Here is a 6711-nt window from a genome sequence, read left to right as displayed (position 1 = left end):
CTTATTAAATTATATATTATACCGTATATTTGAAGAATTTCATCTTTTTTAAAATAAGTGTGACATTATATACTTTTTTGGATACAAATAGATAATGAAGTTGAAGTGAGTAACAAAATTGATTATATAATAAGATACGAATTTTTAGAAATTTTTGCACAATTGACAAATTTTTAGTTTCAAAATAAATTTTTACTCTATTTTTTTATCATTTATTTGATTTTTTTATAATTTTTTCTTGATTTTATTAATTAATTATGATTGTAATAATTCATCATAAATTTGTGTTTTGTAGAAAAAAATTATCAATCATAAAATACAGAAGATTTAGCTAAAAAATTTAAAAAATATTGATTAATAACAAAATAAAAAATTATGAATTTTACTTTAATTATGTTGTAAAATACAAATTCGGGCTATTTAAAATTAATTTTTTACCATTAATGTTAATTTAAGTTATAATACGGTAAAAAGTAAAAATTGTATATAATAATTTAATCTAATTATTTATACTACCAAAATTATTCTTTATTATATTCTATTTATTTTTATTCATTAGTGTTTAATTGTCTATTTTAAATAAAAATTTGAATTGATTGAATTGATTTTTTTTAATTAGTAATATAATTAATGTGACATTTGCTTTGCTCAGTAATATTTTTTAATTTATTTAATCTGATTAATCATCTCTTTTTTATTTTATGTTGATTTAACTAATTAAAATTAATAAATTTCAGTTATTTTAATTCTTGCAATTTTTTATTCTAATAATATTTCAATTAATGCATTAATATAATTTTAATATTTATATGTCATTAATAATAATAATCTCATTTTAAAGTGACGTTTTATTCTCAATATATATACATATTTAATTGTAGAAAATCTACTATTTCTTTATACGATTAGATTAGATATATTTATTTTTAATTTATTTGATTATTTAATTAGAATTAATTATATTAAAAGATTAGATTAAGATTATAGTAAACTAATTATATTATTATTAATTAATTATATTAAAATATTAAGATTATGATAGATTATTATTATTTTATTACTTTTTATTTATGATATTAATTCAGATATTTAATTTTTTTATTATTATTTTTTATTCTCTTATTCTATATGTTTATTCCATAAATCTTGTTAAATTAAAGAAGGTACTGTATGTCTTCTTTTTATTCATCTTTTATATACACATAAAATTTATTAAATTATTTTTTTTTCATCTAATAATTTTATTTTTCTTCTATTTATATTTCTTTCCTTTAATATTTTATTAATTTTTATTTTTCTAAATTTTACTTTAATTTATGTATTTGTTCTTATTACACCTAATATTTTTTTATTTATGTATAATATACATTCTTATATATGTTATAAAAATATGATTTGATTCCATTAACTTGTCAAATTTTTTTGAAAAATCTAAACCTAAAGCACAAAAATATATTTATAGATATTTTACTTTTTGAACTAAAAAATGTAATTTTTTTTGCCATATTTATTGAAATTCTAAGTTAAATATGAATATTGATCTTTGAAATAGAATAAATATATTTTAAATTTTTTGCATCTAAAAATAATATTCTATCAATGTTAGAATTATTTAGATAGATAAGTAATAGTGAATATAAAATTATTTAAGATGAATAGAACTAAGTACATCTTTTTATTAAAATACAAATTTTAATAAAATATTATTAATTTAAGATATTTATTGCCGTTGATTAAAAAATTAAATTGAAATGACAATTCAATATTTCTATATTCTTAAAATATTATTATTTATTTTTTTTAGCATTTTTTTATCATTTAGTGATCATATTAATATAATTTAATTCAATAAAATTATTTATCATCATTTGATTGAATAAAAATTCTATTTTATCAGAAAATTTTAGGATTTCTCAACCTCAAGATCATCCATATTAAATCATTAAGAAATATAACTAAGAGCGCGAAAGCGTCCCTTCATTCGAGAGCTTGACTCTTGTAGTTCTTTGATCTTCATCAACCAAAACCTTCTGTATTCTTGATAGGGCTGAATCACAACTCCACTGTGAGAAAAGAGCTACAGAGGCAATTTTGATGTGTCGGAGACTAAAATTCTGAAATCATTATTTATATTTGAATAGTATCTATAGTTTTAATCTTATTTATCTAAATCAAAAGTAATAATGACTTATTTAATTCAATATCTATGACAATAAATGAGATCACCATTATATAAGTCATTTAATGTGAAATTACTTAATTTGTGATTATAATTAATATATGTATTACTCATAAATATATTAAGAAATAATAATTTTCTAACAATCCTTCACTTAGGCTATACATATATATTTTCTTGGAATAATCACATCTTATAATTTTTATGCGCACATCTGAATGTTATTTCCCTGATTACTTTAATAATCTGGTATGTCTCATATATTAGTTATGAAATTACCATAACTTTTATCACATTAGTGCACAACGAAATAACGATGATCGCCATACTAAAATACTTAACCACATAGATCAAATTTGGATGAGAAATTCAGAAATTACATGCAAAAATGATCTCATGCATGCCTATTTTTAACTGGTCTAACTTGAATAAAATTTATATTTTATCCGGTGATAGACTTAGATGAAATTGCAAAGGCAATGCCTGGGCTCATAGCGACGGCAACTAAGTAATGAGTTTGTGAAAAAAGAAGAGAAGAACTTAACAGACTCAAAATAAGAGAGAGAGAGAGAGAGAGAGAGAGAATAATTTACCTAGAGAAAAGGTGACGACAGGCTCAACAGCGACGATAACGGGATAATAAGTAGCAATGGCGACATGAGCTGTGAAGGAAGATGGGAGATGTGAAGAGGTAGCGGCGATGGGCTCAGCAACGATAATGACAGAAGCTATGAGGTTTTTTGTGAAGAAGCCCAGAAGAAGAAGACTGTAACACCCTACCATACAGAGACTTATGCTTAAGTCATAATTCAGAGATGGCAAGGTATTACGACCTCTAAAACAAAAATTTAGTACGTATAGTAGTATGAATGATTGATTATAACTAGGAGCCTTGTAGAAAAAAAAAGGGTAAACAAAAACCGCAACTCGAAAGCGCAACACTCCGATCACTAACACAACGAGCAAAGGATAAGCTAACGCAAGATCATATATATAAAGAGTGTCAAAAACAAGAATATCAAGACTCAAAACCCGGCTGCGAAGAGAACCGGTCCGAGCATAGCAATATATACATATGATAAAATAAGGAAACCCCAAAGGAAACCCAAAGGGACACAAATACAGAAAACCTATTCTCCAAAAATCCCCTCTAGAAGGAGTCATCACAGTTTGTATTATTTAATGGAGATAAAAGTATCTAAACAAAATATATATCCCAAAACAGAGTCCCGAGAACAAAGGATCTTCGCTAATCCAGAAGTCTCCAGCATGCCTCAACGAGAAGCCTCGCGTCCTGTATCTGAAAACCACAAAATCCGCATGGGTGAGAACCAGAGGTCCCCAGTACGGTAACAGCTTCCACATATATAATACATAATAATAGAGGAAAGCCGAAGGCAATCCTAGAACTTCCTTCAGATAATATCAAAGCTTATAAACAAGCTAAACCGTAAGTGGCAACTGACTAAAGATTCTTCAGTCTAACTAATACTTCCCTTTCCAATTCCTTCAGACCTCCCAACCACCAGCAGGAGTATAATATAGCAAACACAGTTATATCAGACAAGAGATTTACAAATAGGAACAGATAAGGCATTTAGGCAATTAGCAAGTAATATGCAGTCAAATAGGCAATCTCAAACAATTCATGTAGTATGCTTATGATGCATGCCTGTCCCTAGTGGCTGATGATATCATCTGTCGGTTATAGAGCCAACCCGACAAGTCCTGGTAGCTAGCCATTGGACTGTCCCTCTGTCGTGCATCCCCAACTCGAGTTATACTCATAATAAACTTGATCATAATCATGATCCATATCCATCACCCTCACTGGTGAATATTTATCCATCACCATCACTGGTGAATATTTATGGGGGCGAGCTCATCCGGGCCTTTCACAGTGCCCGGCCACACTTACGACATAGGGTCAAAAGAGCTTCGAGTCTCAACCTGGAGCACATGGTGGCTAGCCATTGCTACTACCCAGGGAAACCCTCATCTCCAATGGTGGAAGTGCAAACCTTCACAATTCAATCAACATCATATATGCATTTATACTTGGCCATAAACATGGCTCCGCCGTAACACGGCAATAATCTAGCCATTCGGCTCACGGTTAAATCCATAACCAGCCAATTCATTAACAATTACGGCCCTTCGGCCCATGGCACAACAAGCACTTCCACCGCCATTCTCCGCATCTCACATAATCATCTTTGATCCTCAATGATCATTCATTTTTCCCTTGCTTCACTCGCAAGTTACCACATTCACTAGCCCTTTTTCTCATGCTAGGCATATCATAATGATTTAAGACATAAGTGGTGAGATCGGAGGCTTAGAAGTATGAAATTTGGCTTTTAAAACTCAAAAATCAACTTTGGGATGAAAATAGGTCCACGCGTACGCGCACTCCATGCGCACGCGTGGATGGCGCTTTCTCGAAGAACGGCGCGTACGCACCAAGTGCGCCTACGCGCGAGGGGTCATTCTGCTAAAAATTTTCTAAGTTAAAAGCTGCAGAATTTACAGATTCAAACCCCAATCTTCCGACGGACATAACTTCCTCATTTTAAATCGTTTTTCACCCGTTCTTCGAACGGCATGGACATCCCGGATCCAATTTCATTTCTAAACAGATTTGGCACAAATCAGAGATCCGTAGTCCAAGTTATGTCTCGTCAAAGTATGCCCAAAAACCATGTTTTCATACAAAACCACAAGGTGCCATTTTCAAAACAAGCCACTTTCAACTCTTTTCAAAATCAATCAAAACATGCCAATTTCAACCCTTCTCTTTGAAATCATTCAAAATATACCAAAATCAACAACAAGCCATCCTCAACTCACACATTGACATTTTACCAAAATTCCCAAAACCACATCCAACCATTTTAACACTTCTCTATCAAATGGCTAAAGGACAAACACAATATCATGTCATACATCCTTCCTCATCCCAATTTCCAACAATATCATTTCCAATCGACAATCACTATACATAATCAACATCATACTCACCATCAACATGGTACCACCCACCAATTCAACCTTAATCATCCATCAAGCATATATCACAACATGCATTTCTTATATATCACACAATTAAGGCATCAATATTCATAATCACATATATGAACACATCATATATCTCAACCATTCAACAACACCAACAATTCAATGCCTATCTTAGGGCCTCTAGCCTAAGTATTTCCTACCACATTACATATTAGATACGGGAAACCAAAACCATACCTTAGCCGATTCCCCAAGCTCAACCGGAGCACTTCCAAACCACTTGTCCACAAGCTCTCAAGGTATCAACACCTCCAAGAACAGATTTTATCACACAAAACCCTCTTCCAAGCTTTCCAAAATCACCAATCAAGCTCCAATATTCACATATACACAACCTAAGCCACAATCATCATACCCATACACAACATCTCAATACCCAAACATCATAGAACAACAAATTATACTAGGGTTGAGAATCTTACCACACCCAAGGTCCAAGGAGACAAGATTAACCTTCTCCTTCAAGAGAGTTGGGTCCTATAACATCAAAGAACCCAAAATCTCAACATTTTTGCTCATGAAACTCGAAATCAAGGGCTGGAATTTCGAACAGTAAAACGTGGCTTACCTCAAGATTGATTGTATGGGTTTTGTAGAGCTCTCCGCGGTGAACGCGTGGCCGCAAACGGAGCGGCAATCGGAGCTCTAGATCAAAAGTTATGGTGGTTTGAAGATTAAGTGAGAGAAAGAACTTGAGAGAGTGTTCTTCCCTCCATAGCCTCCATTTTCAGCGTGTTTAGTGTGTTGTGAGGAGAGAGAGTGCTGAAAACTAGGGTTTTGGTTTAGTTTAGTTGGGCCAAGGGCCCACTTTGGGTCCGGTTGGCCCGGTTTGGCCCGTTCGGTCCAATCTTGGTCCGATTTCTATAAAATTGGTACCGAAATTCTCGTCTCAATTTCCTCTATCACATTTAGCCATAAAAATAACATTTTTGGCTTTCTAGAATAAATTCTCATTTATGGGTTAATTAGCCGTTAATTAACTGGGTCTTACAAAGACTATGAGTGAGGATGACTGGGTTTCTCTTGCATGGCTATAGAATATGGATTGAAGCTGTGAATCACTTAATCTGTGATGTGAGGCAAATCCTAATTCCTAAAAAGTGTTTATATGTATATATCCGGGGCGGGTACACCCTAAATCCGACCATGTCCTATCATGAGCAAAATCTACCCCGACTCGGATCAAGTTATTATCCTTCCCAATCAGGTATGGACGGGTCGGGTACCCGCGTATTGGGGTACTCCTACCAAGTCTAACCACATATTGATAATTTATTTATTAAGGGTTTACCACTAGCCAATGGATTGTCACACACACAAAGCGATGTTCTAACTCCTAATAGTTGTTTAAGCAGACGAGTAAGATGATCACTTAACAAACTCAAATTAATTAAGACAAATACTAATTATTTTTAATGTTTTAATATTAAAATTCTGAGAATTTCATTTTAATT

Source organism: Arachis hypogaea, chromosome 11 (assembly GCF_003086295.3).
Source record: "Arachis hypogaea cultivar Tifrunner chromosome 11, arahy.Tifrunner.gnm2.J5K5, whole genome shotgun sequence".
In the NCBI taxonomy this organism is placed as follows: Eukaryota; Viridiplantae; Streptophyta; class Magnoliopsida; order Fabales; family Fabaceae; genus Arachis; species Arachis hypogaea.
Note: the sequence above shows the minus strand (reverse complement) of the source record.